This window comes from Olea europaea, chromosome 20 (assembly GCF_002742605.1).
Source record: "Olea europaea var. sylvestris chromosome 20, O_europaea_v1, whole genome shotgun sequence".
Lineage (NCBI taxonomy): Eukaryota > Viridiplantae > Streptophyta > Magnoliopsida > Lamiales > Oleaceae > Olea > Olea europaea.
In genome coordinates, this window is record NC_036256.1 from 12,260,897 (window position 1) to 12,273,357 (window position 12,461).

At 28.9% G+C, this 12,461-nt stretch overlaps 1 long non-coding RNA gene across 1 annotated transcript; it reads left to right on the forward strand.

The window, feature by feature from the left end:
• Positions 1–1,799: 1,799 nt before the first annotated feature.
• On the forward strand, positions 1,800–2,749 carry LOC111369231. The gene is made up of 3 exons (XR_002698083.1): positions 1,800–2,009; positions 2,124–2,323; positions 2,504–2,749. It is a non-coding gene; the product is annotated as an uncharacterized LOC111369231 (long non-coding RNA).
• Positions 2,750–12,461: the final 9,712 nt, after the last annotated feature.

The window sequence follows — 12,461 nt, forward strand, 5'->3', positions numbered from 1 at the left end:
TAGCTTCCAATTGTGGCTATGTATTGATGACAAATGCTTCTATTTCTTGATAGCAAATTTCCACCATCTGTAAAAAAAGTTTGTCAATATGGTACTTTCTTTGATTCATTAAAATTGTTAGTTATGCATATCCAGTGGTGAAGAAATTTTAAATCATGTGTTCATTTTCAATTTTCATATTTTTTAACCTACATTTGTACCATAAGCATGCTAATTTTATCAAAGGAATGCAGATAACATAAATAAATGTATACAATCTAATTTTGCAAATATTGCATTTATTGTAGTTTTTCTAACTACTAATATGATACATTCTTCTTACCAATTTCTTTGCTCTAAAAAACATAGGAGTAATAAACTTTATAAAATTAAATTCTTAAGTTATAGCAGAGATCGTGCAATGTACGATCCCTCACTAGTTTCTGTAATAACTAAGCAGTGCAATGCTTACGTAGGGAACATGGTTCGAATTTTACGTGGTCTTTGAATTATTTTCAAAGTAAATTATTTAAAATGATTTGATTTAATTTTTTTTTTAAATCAAATCAAATCATTTTTTGTGGTTCGATTTGATTTCAAACTACACTTTTAATGATATAAAATAACAACTTTCAAACATGTGAAAAACTAAATATAACGACCTAAAATCTCAAATAACACATAAATTAATGCAAACCAGCTTAAAATAATAAATTAATACAAGGTTGAAACATAAATTACTTCCAAAATTCATTTTTTTCTCAAAATAAAAATGAGAAAAATGTTGTCATAAAATCTTTATTATTTTAAAGAGCTAAAATAAAGCTGACTAGTAAGTAAGTTTGTTGAAGCATAAGTTGAACTATTAAATCATATATATTCGTTAAAACGATTATTACATATAATAAAAAAAAAAATTTAATGTAAACGAAATCTGCCTATGAGACACAAACTACTCTTAAATTTGACTATAAGCAGAAGAAACTTTGGAAAACGAAGTACAGGAAATGGTTCCTTGGATTAAAGCTGAATCCACAAATCAGTCAGTCTTTTACAATTTTGGACAGCTAAGGAGTATTTTTGCATCTACTACCTTCCAAATTAAGCCAGTCCAGAATCTAATTACATACATACTATAGACAGCAAAGAGCTTAGAGATTCAATTTTATTTATTATTATTATTATTATTTTATTTTTTTGTAAAGGTGGACGAGGAAAGCTCTTACATATTCAATGGTTACGAGATAGAGAACATTTGTAGGATCATCCTCCTCGGAGGGACTCTCCGAAGGCCTTCTCTATATATCATCGAACACAAGATTAAATTCTCGAGCCTATAAGTCGGGTCGTGAGCTCGTGGACACAAGTCAAGCAAACTTAGCTCAGAGAAAAAATGTGAGATCAGTTCAACTCATAACTTATTTCAAAATGAGCCTGAGCGTTCATGGGTCGAGCCGAGATGAATCAAGCCCACAAACACGCGCCGCTCGATCAATTTGCCATCCCTAGACTTGAGATTAGATGTACACTCATATTTATCATAATCAAATTGGACAGAATTTGAACAAATCTCCTAGTGGGTGAAGAAAGTTCTTTCCATTATGATACATGAATTACTTATTTGCTCGAGCAATATACATTAGAGAAATGATCTTCTAAGAGTAATTTAAGCATATTAAAATGAACTTTTAACGATGACCTCTTCCCTAAATCAATTTATCCAATAATTCATTAACATGATATCTTGTCCAGGTCAATAATTAAGTCAATCTGAAAAAAGATAACCATGCATGTGTTATTGATGTGTGCTAATTAAGTATCGAACTAACTAATAAAATTTCTTAACTCCTTTTTTGACCTATTCTTAAATTTCTCACACGGTATATGACGTTATCACCAACATTGTTTCTTCAAGCCATGAAGAAGTGGCTTTTGAAAGTTATTCAACGCAGTTTGGTACAGCCGAGGCTGCTCGTTGCTTACTAACTCATGAGATAGAAACCATAAGGAAGTGCCTAGAGAAACATAAGGTAATGGTGATTATGTTTTTTTCTACTTTTTATTTCTTCAGCTTTATCTCTGGCATGTCGAGTTATGTATTGAAAGTTTCATATCGTTTTGTAGTGAGACTAATTAATCAACAGGGATTTAGATTAAGGCTTGTGGTCATTCACTGGGAGGTGCAACGGCTTCTTTGCTTGCAATGATGCTCTGTAAAAAGTCATATAATGAGCGTGGATTCAGCCCTGATACAATTTCCGCAGTTGGATATGCCACCCCTCCTTGTGTATCCAAAGAACTTGCTGAAAGTTGCTCTGATTATGTAACAACAGTGGTGATGCAGGTCAGTCTGTGATTTAACAGTTGACTCACAAAATTTTCGTTTATATACAATTTTATAAAATCTCAGTCAGTCCATCGATAATAACACCTTATAGCTTTTACTTAAAGATTTTTCTTTTTGTCCTCTTTGATGGAGAATGGTTCTGCTTCAAGTTTTATTAACTTGTCTATATGTGTGCAGGATGATATAATCCGAAGATAAAGTGTTGCTTCATTATTAAGATTGAGGAATGAAATTCTTCAAACTGATTGGTAAGAAACCACCATATTTGGAAGCTTTTCGAGACCTTTATCTAAACAGATGCCAGTCCAAAATTTTGAAGTGAGTAGTATCTGTATAAAAAACTTCTTACAACCAATTACTAAAGATTTTAAGTTATTTTCTCTTTTTTGTTCAGTAAAAGGTACAAGCAGATTCTGAATTGTATCCCGTTATAGTGGTGATCAAGTGACCTTTTTTTTTTTTTCAATGCCATTGACATAAAATTACCTGTATTGTTTTGCTCTTCCATTGTTCCTCTATGTTTTCTTTTTATCTAGCCAATGTGAATGATAGATTGTATAGAACTTTAGATGTGATTTGACTGACCACGATTACAACGAAAGAGTTAATTGATAGGGTCCAAACTCCAAACTAAAAATAAAAAACTAGAGGTGAAGTAATCCCCTTGGGTTACTTCAATGTCAAATGGGTTTACTACATCATGGCCAAGGATCACTGACATCTAAAAACTTGTTTATTAATATTTTTAAGTTCTATATTTAAAATTCAGGAACTCTTAATGAATATAAGGAGACATGAGGACTAGAAATAAGCTCGCGTTGCATCACGTGGGTAAACTTGTTTATTAATATTTTTAAGTTCTATATTAAAGCAATCAATCTTATCCGTGGGAGTAGCCTCAATCTTTAATATTATTGTTCTTAACATTTTTATATGTAGATAAACTCATTTAATAAGATTTAAATTTCTTTCTTAGAAGTTATTCTTATTAAGAGAAGCAGCTTAAATCTTGAAAGGACTCGTTTGAATACGTCAATATTGAAATTTTGAGTTATGATCTTAAATATTCAAACTTGCCAAAGTGCACCAGTAAATTGATTTATTAATAAACCAATAAAAGCAAGGATACACATAAATGTTGAACAATTTGAAATTAGCACATAATCAAAGTCATAAACTGATTATTGTAAACAACCAAAGAGTCGAAAAATATCAAACAACCATAATTCTAGTAAACGGCTAATTTATTAATAATTACTTCTAGGGATTTCTTTGATATCCTATGCTCTCTCAATTTCCTTTGCATTACGGGAAGGACCTCCACATGGCCCAACAATTCCTGCTTGGAGAGAGTGGGGCTTAAAAATAGAAGGCCCAAGAACTAGCATATGGGCAGGACATAGGCCTATCAGATAAAAGACCAATATTACCCCTGACATAGCTTATATAAACTCCACCATTCAACATTGAAGGCGCCATTTCTCTCTCTCTCTCTCTCTCTCTCTCTCTCTCTCTCTCTCTCTCTCTCTCTCTCTCTCTGTGCAGCGAGAGCGAGTTCGAGTTCAGCTTCTCCAAAATGAAGGTTTCTCTTATAGATTTGACAATTATCAAATTTCTTGTAATCCATCCTGAATACGCTAATATATTTTCCTTCAAATTGTTTCAGATCCAGTACAGCAACTCCAAATCAAAAGTCTCTCTACCATCTTCTGTATTTTATCTTATAGATCTGATAATTTCTAATTAGAATTTCTTATAATCCGTCCTTAATACACTAATAATCTTTTCCTTGAAATTGTTTTTGGTATTTGCCGGCAAGTCCTTCAACTCAAAATTAATAGTTTTTCTGCGATTTGCTGATTTTATCTTATAGATATTAGATTCTCATTTTTTCTTGTTGGTTGACAATCTGAATTGAGAAAACTCAATGTGTGAGTTAATGAATTTGTTGACAATGCTGAACTTAATTTATGCAGAGCAGTATGCTGATGAAGTCACTACACTCTAACGATGTGATGGTATGGCCTTCACTAAGTCGACCGTGAAAATATTTAAACAAACTGAGAAAGGGCTTAAATAGATGTACAGAGATCGAGTTTGTTACAATTTGAAATCTGATTGGGATTACCAAGATATATTTTGGCTGTTACATTCCTATCTATCAGAGGAAAGTGAAGCAGAGTTTATCTCGTTTCGTATATCTTTATCTATTGATGTAGAGTTTGCTTCTTGATGGTATTCTGTATCAATCTGTCCAACGTTCCCCTGTAAGCACCATTAGCTTGGAACGCAGTCAATATTTTGATTCAATTTGGACCTGAATATGCTATTGAATGCGATCTTATTATGATGAACAGAAATGGAGGAGAATAAGCTCATGCCTAAAACAATTGTTGGAAAAATTGGCCAATTTTGACACGAGTTTTGAGTGGGACCCGGTTGTTCAATTTGGAAGATGAAAGTTGATTTGTGTTCTCCTCCGTGAGTACATCGAAATCATATACTTACTTGCCAAAGTTGATGCTCGGGTGAATGAGAAATTGATGCTCAAAGTGTGCCACTCAAAAGGGAGTTTATGTGGGAAAAATAAATTTGTCCCACATAGGAAAAAGATGAGGAACTCCAAAGGTCATTGTCTTAATGGTAGCCTAACCTATAAATAGTGGCTCATTTTCCTCATTTCAACACACAAAAAAAAGCATAAGCTTTCAAGTTTAGAATACACTAGAAATTCATTTGCACGTTCAGGTACTAGTTCAGTTCGCCGAAGTGGTTTCTTCAGTACTCGGAAGCTGCTGATTTTACCTTTGTATCCTGGGAAACGGACGCTCGTTTTAAACCTCAAGCACGGACGGTGAAGGGGCGAATCTGTTTTAAGGAAACTGTGTGTAACACAGGCCTCAGGTTAAAATTCTATGATTCAGTTGTTTAATTCATGCAATTTTTCATATTAAATTTACAGTCCATGCTTCATGAATTTATGATATATTGTCCGTATGCTTCATGAATTTTAAATTCTATTGGAACAAAAGTTATTTGTTGGAAATAAAACTTTCCATGATCTGGTGAAAATTCGATATACGATTGTTTGAATTTTGTTGATTTGGATAGTTGCAAAATTGAAAAACTTTGTCAAAAAGACCTAAACTGTCTAAGAAGAGCTTGGGATTTAAGCGGTTCGGTTGTGATCACCTCCTCATCTCGGAGTCTTTTAATTGCGCATTATTCAAATTGACAAGACGAAAGATAACATTTCCCAATTTATCCACATACACTGAATTTCCTACAACAATAGCTGACATTATATACATGGACCATTCATATTACTTGTATTCTGTGCAGGTTAAGAGTAGGCTCAATCCTTTTGAGGATGGGAATGTAAGCTTAGGTGCTAATTCTTCAAACAGAGGTGACCAACAATTTCCAGTTATCAACCATAGATGGGGTCCGATTAAGAAAATACCTAGGGGAAAGATACTCACAGAAGTGGTAAACTTTTTGAAAGGTGTATATGACAGAACTTGTGGAGGATTTAGAACTAATAGGCGCAAACCCAACAATCCAGTCGAAAAAAAATGAAGAAAAAATTGAAGTGTCCGATGATGCGGTAGAATTCATTGTCTTTACATCGCCATGAGGCCTTGCTATGACAAAATAATTTTCACCCTAGTTTGGTTTTAAATCATAGAAAAGAAAACAGTAAAACATCATTACTCATATGGATAACTCACGTACATTTGGGAAATCATCCCACTAAGCAATTTCAGTGTGCGTTATCCATATGAGTAATGATGTTTGATAGACCTAAGTAATTTGGTACGTATTCTATACTCATATGGATAACTCACGTACATTTGGGAAATCATCCCACTAAGCAATTCCAGTGTGCGTTATCCATATGAGTAATGATGTTTGATAGACCTAAGTAATTTGGTATGTATTCTAATATTTTGTATTACTATTTTCTTTTCTATGATTTAAAACCAAACTAGGGTGAAAATTATTTTGTCATAGCAAGGCCTCGTGGCGATGTCGAGACAATGAATTCTACCGCATCATCGGGCACTTCAATTTTTTCTTCATTTTTTTCGACTGAATCTTCGGGTTTGCGCCTATTAGTTCTAAATCCTCCACGAGTTCTGTCATATACACCTTTCAAAAAGTTTACCACTTCTGTGAGTATCTTTCCCCTAGGTATTTTCTTAATCGGACCCCATCTATGGTTGATAACTGGAAATTGCTGGTCACCTCTGTTCGAAGAATCAGCACCTAAGCTTACATTCCCATCCTCAAAAGGATTGAGCCTACTCTTAACCTGCACTGAATACAAGTAATATGAATGGTCCATGTATATAATGTCAGCTATCATTTTCTAATTGAAATTACATATTTTTTATTACTTCTAACATTCTTTCTAATAAATTATCCAATCATTTAATTGTATATCATGGCATTTATTCATATAAATAATCATCAAATCATGCGATTAATTCCTTTGATTCACTAAGATCTAAAAAGATTCATTCTAATTTTAGCAAAAGTTTAATAGTTTTACCTTAAATTTGATCTGGATATTTATTCTTAGAACCGAATAACATTTGGCTCTGAATGTGTAAACTACTTCCTTCAACGGTCTCCTGTCTTCATAGAATCTTTACAATTTCAGCTTTTTGCTCTCACTGTATCAATTCTAAAGAATAAAATTTTAAACTTTTGTTAAGAAAACTTTTCTTTTTGCTAAAATAAGAAGGAAATTTTATATTAAATCCTTCAAGAATCTTTGGGAATAAATGTTTAGAAACTCATATTGATATCAAATTATTAAAATTTTATTTCTATCAGAACTTTTTCAAGATTTCTATTTGGTATACAAGGATTTCCAAAAAAACTGATTTTTCAAACTAAAGATGGCTTAGGAGTGGCTATTCATTACAATTCGAAATTTCAAGATGATTTTTATCTATTACAATGCCTCTATTTATACAAGTCTATGAGATTGAAAAGGCACACTTGTATTTCTATTATTTTTTTCCTTGGGCCTACATCTTCACATGCTTCAACTTTTTATCCAAAGAACATCTTTCTTTATTATTGTCATTTATCTTTTATGTCTTTACATGCAACCGTATTATTGTCCTCCATATAGTTTTGTCAAAGATGCTCTATTATTGTCTTCTTCTCTCACATGTAGCTGGGACACTCCCTTAGCTGGCAAGATTATTTTATAGCGATAGGATATCCTGAAAATTGATGTATTTTGAATCTTGTAATATAATCTTTCAATGTTTCTGATTTTTCATGTCTTTGATTTGATACCAGCATCCAATTTTCATATTGGCACAGGCATGAAGATTTTCTGTCAAACAAAATTTTCACAATGTTGTATATGACTTTAATTCCAAGTGATCTTCTATGTTTGATCCATGATTTTGTCACTGTTGAAACTTTTCTATCATTTTCCACCACATCTATTTGGAAGTTGGCGGCTACATACCCAATTGATATTATATGTTCAACCGAATAATAAACAACTTCATTGTATTCAGCACTTATTGAGTAAAATTTCAAATATATTCTTCATCCTTTGGTAAATCTGGATACTTCTTTTATGAATATATCATCAAATTTTGAAATTTTTATCAAATCGTTTCCTAAATATATCAAATCCATGAATCCATAGTCGGCCATAATTTTTATAAATGAAGGGTCTCCTCCTTCCATAACTGTTATTCTGGGATAAACATTATTTCCCAAAAAGATGAAATATGAATAACTTATTGTTATTTCATAAGCAATTCTGACTATTTCAACATATTTTTCTTCTTTTGAATTTAAAGGGATTTTATCTTCTTGGTTTATGATACTCTTTGTTTTGGAATCTCTTTTATCTCCACGTATTATCACTTTTTTGGTTAATAATACTGAAATAGGATCTCCTTTTTTATCAGTTGGTATATTGTCATTTCTGAGTCCACTGTTGCTTCCAACTGTCCCTATTTGGTATTAATTTGGAAAACTCATTTCTGAGCTCTTTGGTATATTTGTCTCAAACAGTATATCTTTTAGTTGTGCTGTAATAGCATCAACTTGATTGAGTTCTATGGCTTTTCAAGATACTCAATAGTGATATCCAACAATATTTTTATATTTGAGTTGAACATTTTTGAGATCTGAGTTACTCCAATATTTATATATTCAGATTCTTCCTTAAGAAAGTTTGTCTTTTTTTGTATATGGAGGATAGATTGATATAACTCCATGACCTTAGCTTTATTCATCAGCAAATTCTATATTTCTGCTAAAAAAACCTACAAGGAAATTATTAATTCCTTTAATATGAACTATATCAAAATTATAAAATACTAAATAAGCTTGCCATCTATGAAGCCTTCTGTATTGAAGTTCTGATGGTAATTTATTCCCACAACTTGAAAATTATCAGTTTCAACAATAAATTTCTTGGATAACAAAAATAATAAGAACTTTTTTATTCCTCTAATAATTGTTAATAATTTTTTCTCATGAGTGGTATAATTTATTTTTACTTTATTAAAAGTTCCACTTGAATATCTACAAATTTCGTTTAAATTTGTTTTTAATATTGCTGTCCGATATTTATCTGAGGCATCAGTATTAATAATCAAACTATTTTTTTCATTTGGTAATCTTAATTTTGATAAATTTTTACATTCTTCTTTTAATAATTTAACTATTTTTGTATGTTCTTCATTCCATCATTTAGCATTTGTTTTTATAATTAAAATTGTTATTTTATGCATTTTCTTATAAAGATTTTCAATAAAACCTTTTGCATAATTTAAACATTCTAAAAATTTTTGTATTTGTTCTTTGGATTCTAATTTATTTGAAAAAATTTCTATCTTTTTAGATATATGAGTTTGTAATTTTATTCCTCTTTTATCTATTGATAATCCAAGAAAATCTATCTCTTATTTTTCTATTATAGATTTCTTTTTAGAAAATACAATTCATTCTTTTTTACATTCATTTATGAATTGTATTAAGTGATTCATATGTTCTACTTTACTGTTATAACATATCAGTATATCATCTATATAAACAATTAGAAATTCATTAATTTTTTTAAATATATTATCCATTTTTCTTTGCTATATTTGTGGTACATTTTTTTAATCCAAATAACATTACTAAACATTCATATTTTTCTTAAAGTGTACTAAATGTAGTAAATTGTATAATATCTTCTTTCATTTATATTTGCCAAAATCTTGATTTACAGTCGAATTTAGAATAATATGGTTTTTCCTTTTGCAAGGTTTATTAAAACTCTTTTATTTGGTAAAAAATATCCATCAAGTTTAGTTTATTTATTTAATTCTTTATAGTTTAAAACCATTCTATCTTTTTCTTCTAACCTGTTCAAAATGTTTCATAACCATAAAGGTTGGACTACTATGAAGTCTATTGCTAGGTCTAATAAGTTTCTGTTTTAACAATTCTTTTATCTGATTTTTAAATTCTTGTGTATCTTCTATAATATACATCATTGGTCTGACTCTTATTATAACATTTTCTGTCAATTTTATTTTGACTTTAGGGTGATGTGGTTTCCAAAATAACAATGGATTTTCTCCATAAATTTTTTCTAATTGTTCAATAATTTTTTTTATACTTATTTCTATTCCCGTTTTCAAATTTTTTTTATACAATATTCTTTTATTTTTTATTTCATTAATTTTCTCCCATTTATCCTATTTTTCACCACGTTGGGCTGACTAAACTCTATAATATCTAAATTCTCTTGAAATTTTTAATAAATATCCACAAAGTGTGCGGAGCATTATCATATAATTATTTTGCTTTATTGAAACTGTTGTATAAAATCATTTCCTAATAATACATCACACTCTAATTTATCATATTTATAAATTTTGTTTATTGTAACATGTTTACTTCCAAGAATTATACTAACTTTATCTGCACTATTTATTATCGGGGTACTTTCTCTTGTGACTCCAGTTATTTTTATATTACTATTATCATTCTATGATTTTATCAAAAAACTTTTAAATATTATTATATCATTTTCTGTATTTATTAAAGTACAAGTTGTTATATTTGTTTCTATAATAGTAATTTGTATATATACCGTCAATGGAAAACTTATCTAATTATTTATTTAGTTCTTTTTATATAATATAGTTTGTCCATTTTGGACTATATATAATCCTTCTCTTTTTATATTATAATCTTCTAATCCATTTAAAAAACTCATTCCTAAAAATATATGGGGGTTTATATTTATACTTTTATCTATATAATACGATATTAAAAGATCTATTCCTCCTATTTTTATCGGTACCTTAACTTCCAACTCTATAATATGTACCTGTCCATCAAAATTTACATATCTATATGGATCAGTTTTATAAGTTATTAATCATTTATTTCTAATTGAAGTTATATGTCACTCACTAACTCCTGTATCATTAATATATTTGTTCCATTTATATTTTTTCCTTCATTATAATATTCTCCTTCTATTTTTATATTTTCAGTATTTCTATATAGTTTTATTTGTTTTATATTATTAAATCCTTCTAACTGGTTTTTGTTAGGTATTCTAAGACTTTTTGATCTTTAATTAATTTTTCATCTTTAAATGTTATATTATTAGAACATTCACCTTTATTTAATTCTATTATTTAATGTTTATTTTTTTTAATATAAAATTCACATTCTTTTAGAATTAAACTTATATTTGGTTATATTATTTTGCTAATATCATTATATTCTTTATGTATTTCAATATAAGGTTTATTGGAATAAATGTTTCCATAATTAGAATTAGTAAATGTGTATAAAATTCTATACTCTATTGTCATAATTTGATCACCTAGTTGCACGATATTATCTCTATACAGTTTAAAATGCAATCCTAAAATTTCATTAAAGTTTCTATTTTTCAATGATACACAATATTTTGGGTAACATGTAAACATTATTTTTTGATATGTCAGATTTCTTTCTATTGTTCTTAAATGACTATCATTTAAATTTGTTATTCTTCCATCAATTGTAAGGTTATAGTTAAGAGTGGGTCTTAGCCCTTCTCTGAATAATGATCTAAACATTATTTGAATTCCTGCAAAATAAACATATTGAATTTTTTCACTTTGTTTTTTCCTAACCTTTGTTAATAGTTCTTCAACCATATTTTTTGTTAAAAGATTTAATTTATGTTGTCCATATATTGTTCTTACATCTATGATTTTTTCTATTTTGTGATATTCATTTATTACTATTCTTTCTTTTTTTTCAAATTCTATCTAAAACTTCCCATTTCCTTATTTTTAAAATTAAAGATAATTTTTGTAATTTTCTAAATTTATTGTTATCAAAGGTAGCTTTTAATCCATATCCTTCTATTCCTTCATATTCTTATATATTTATATTATTACTTTCTATTTCCTCTATTTCTTTATTCAGATTTTGATTTATCGTCCTCTATTTCACTTATATAAACTTTTTTTATTATAATATTTTTCAATGCCTGATATTTCACTCAATTCATCTTTTATTTTCAAATATTTTTTTGTAATATTTTAACTTTCTTTTTTACCATAATCAGGGCTTATATGACATATTTCTTCACAATTCCAACATTTATATTAGCTTTTATTTTTCTGTTGACCATATGTGATATTTTTTCTTTTATAATATCTTCTTCTAGGTTTTATATTTTTTTATTAAAATTTCTAAATTTTTTAAATTTTTATTTATATATTTTCTTTTAATCCTTCTTTTAGGATTACATCCCCATCGTATAGGATTTTCTATATCTTCACAACATATTCTAGTTAGTTTTCCTAATTTTTTCATTAATTGTCTTTGTGACATATATATGCAAGTCTTTCAAATAACAATTTTATTTTTGAACCTAAAGTTCTAGGTATTCCAACATTATCTCTAACATATTTTTCAAATTCTATTTTAAAATATATTCTCCATGAACCTGGTAATTTATTATAATACATATCTTGGTATACTTCTTGGTTCTCATTACTATAAAATTGAATATAATAATAATTTCTAAATTCACAAGTATATTATTTAATTTTACACATATCACATATTGTTAAATTTATTAATT